The following is a 3,716-nucleotide window of genomic DNA, read 5'->3' on the forward strand; positions in this document are numbered from 1 at the left end:
CACATTCTCTAAATATATAGAAAATTTGCGACAGTAAAGTGGCAGATTATATACTTAATGTGATACGAATATTTAACACGCATTTAGAAAAAAAAAACAACTAAAAATGGCAACAGAAGTTTCTTACGTAAAAAATCTCGGAAGGGAAAAATCACGGGGTCTAACATAGCGGAATGAGTTCCACTATAAAAATATGATTACAGTTGCAACCACTCGTCTCACAAGCGGGAAATGGTTATTAGTTTTTCCAAGTTACAACGTTGGAGTGCTTATGAATTTATTCCTAAGAACAGACGGCGGTCGATAACGATTGGCAACCCCCGGTCGGTGGTGATCAAGAGTGGTTGACGAAAATCGACGATATTCTGCGGTGGTTGATGGAGATTGACAGTGATCGACGACAGTCGGTGGTAGTCGATGGAGGTCAGTGGTGGTCGACAATGGTTAACGGCGGTCGATGCCGATCGACGAAAGTCCACGATGGTCAATTGTGATAGACAGATGTCAGTGGTGGTTGACGACGGTCTGCGATGGTAATGCTGGAATTCAGTTCCTTCTCAAAGCTTCCAACTCTTCCTTATATCTCAAACTCTCCACCCCTCATGAGTGGGGTGGGGCTTTATTTATAGTGTTCTAGATGCAAATAATTCGGGAATATAAACCTCTTTAATTGAACGGTCTGGAGAGCCTCCTTCGATCACACGACATTTGATGGACATTTGAGTGTCTTAACAAAGTCAGAAATGAGCAATCTTAGGTTTGTTGAAATCGTTTTGTCGAGACCCTCGATTCAACTATAGGCTTGTTAGATTCGACATTCGTTTGACCTTTTCAATATATCCAAAAAACATCCAAGAGTGGTTTAATGACTTGATTTGACTCATATTAGACTAATTTTAATATCATTGGTTTCGTCTCGTTGAGCCGAGCAGTTTAACAGTAATTTGTTGAAATCAGAGCTCAGGATGATTTTTTATCGATGTTTGAATTTTTTTGCTTAAAAGATTTCTTCGAGAACCATGTTATGCCTCTATATTTATGACAGATGGTGAAAATTTGTTGGAGTCCTGTGCATAATGTCACTATTATTCACCACATTCTAGTTGAGTAAAGTGTCAAACTGGTCTCATGATTGTCTAAAGTGGTCATCAAACTAGTACACAAACTTTAAATTAGGGTTAAAATAATCATCAATGTCACTATTTCAACCCATATTTAAAAAGTTCAGAGATTAAATTGGTCTGGGGTTAAAATGAACATTTATAAGGAGATAGAGGCCTATTTTGCCATTTTTCTTCATTGTAATCACATAAGTGAAAATGTATTCTCTCTCTCTCTCTCTCTCTCTCTCTCTCTCTAGCGGTGGTCAATGGAGTTCGGTGGTGATCGCTGACGGTGGTCAGTGGTGGTCGACGAAGGTCAACGATGTCAGAGATGATGTTGGAGTTGAACTATTTATCAAAGCCTCAAGTTCTCTCTCAAGCCTCCCTCCTTCATGTGAGGGGTGGGGCTCTATTTAATGTGTGTTGGGTGCAATTAATGCATAAATATGAATCATTTCGATCAAACGGTCTAGAGAACTTCCTTCGATCAAATGACATTTGATGAACATTTGTGCCTTAACGATGTCAGAATTGAGCAATCTTGGGCGATCAAACGGTCTAGAGAATTTCCTTCGATCAAATGACATTTGATGAACATTTGAGTGCCTTAGATGTCAGAATTGAGCAATCTTGGGCTTGTTGGATTCGTCTTTTCTAGACGTTCGATTCAAATATGAACTCACTGAATTCGACATTTGTTTGATCATTCAAATGTGTCCGGAAATCTTCCAAAAATGATTTAATCACTTGATCTGGGCTTGATTTGACTCGGATTGGACTAACTTTGATATCGTTAGGTCCGTCTCATCGAGTCGGTTAGTTTGACTATAAGTTTACTGAAATCGGAGCTCTGGATGATTTTTTTATTAAGATTTGAATATTTTTTGCTCAAAATATTGCCTCGAAATTCGTTTCGGATATGCAAATTTGTTGGTGAAGTATCAAATCTCAACACTTTCTACTTCTATTAAAGCTCCAATGATAAGATTGCATTGATGTTGGACATCTATAATACCATATGAACCGAAATAATGTGAATATAAATGAGTTGTTTTATAATTCAAACAATAAACTTATAACAAAGTTATTTAAAATATATAAAAATATTTTAAAAAGTCAAAAAATAAATTTTTGGAACCAAAGCAAACTTAATTCTCATACACAATGATTGGTCTTATCCTGAAAGTCCATAGACAGTTACAAGAGTTTAAACTTGCAGAGTCGAGCTCGAACCACTTTATACTTGAGCTAGATGTGGCTCGATTTTGATGAGTATGAATTTGAGCTGTCAGGCTATGCTTGAGCTCGAGCTCGTATATAATCTTGCTTGAATGTAAGCTGGAGTTCAAGCTCATTAACAAGACCATTTCGAGCTGGATCAGGACAACTCGGCTCACTATTACTTAATAGGTTACAACTTAAAAAATAGTTCATAAATTAGATAAAACTATTGCATTAGCTATAATGTGATGGCCCCATATACTAAGGATAATGTATTTTATTTATAAAAAAATTGTCATAAAAGAAACCTAAGTTATATGTGAATGTACTTTGTATGTTATCCTTTATCGTGAGCATATTTATTGATGAGAATGATTTTATATATTATCTCATGTGTGAAGTTTGTACTTTATCACAAGTAATCTAATTTAAAAAATATATATATTTTTTTACGAGCATAACATGGAAAATATTATTATTCGCTTATCTTATGTCTAAATTTGAATATTACGAAGTTCACACTTCTACTGACATTTTCGTCTCCAACTTCCTTGTTGGAGTCGAACTTTGTATGTGAGGTCCTCTCATCGTAGGATAAAGGAGGGAGTTTCGGAGGTCTTTGTGCGCGATCTTGTTGCCAAAGTTGCTAGAAGGGGAAGAAGTTTCAGAGGTCTTTATACACTCGATCCTGATACTGCCAAAAAAGGAGAAATGTGGGGGTCTCAAAAGTCTTTGTATGCATGATCCAAACACATCTTCGATGATGGAAGGCTTTATATATGTGATCCGCTCGCAGTTCCTACAATGAGAGTTTCAAAAGAGTTTTAACACAACAATTTCATTATTGTCAATCTAATCATTGCAGCTCCGACAATATAAGTTTCTGAAGACTTTGAAGACCACGATTCGGTCGCTTTCAATATCGTCGCACCGCAATTCTGCTGCTGCTATGACATGTAGCCGGATGAGAAATGGTCGGAAATGGAAAAGAATATGACTTGTAATTTTCTAGTTTGAGATGCAAGATGTAAATAGCAATGATTTACAAGCTATGTATGTAAAACCCCTAAAAAAACAGATAATTACATTTACAAAACTTCTTTATTTATAAATAGATATATTTTGTGGGGATAATTTTGTAAGAAAATTGATTTGATGGGAGAAATAAATATTTCAGAGAAATGAATTCAATGCCCAACTAAACTTCGCCACAGCTAAACCTAACCCTTTCATATTCTGCTATCTATCTACTGTCGCCATCTGGAAAGGCGATTCTCTCTTGCATGGCGACTGAGATCCCTTTCCAGCCATCCACCGATCAAGTTTAGGATAAGCACGTGAGATCCAGTTGTTTACGGCGAGTTCGACGGCTATTTTGCGGCGGCTACTTGT

This window comes from Phalaenopsis equestris, unplaced genomic scaffold, assembly GCF_001263595.1.
Source record: "Phalaenopsis equestris unplaced genomic scaffold, ASM126359v1 Scaffold000326, whole genome shotgun sequence".
NCBI classification, from domain to species: Eukaryota; Viridiplantae; Streptophyta; class Magnoliopsida; order Asparagales; family Orchidaceae; genus Phalaenopsis; species Phalaenopsis equestris.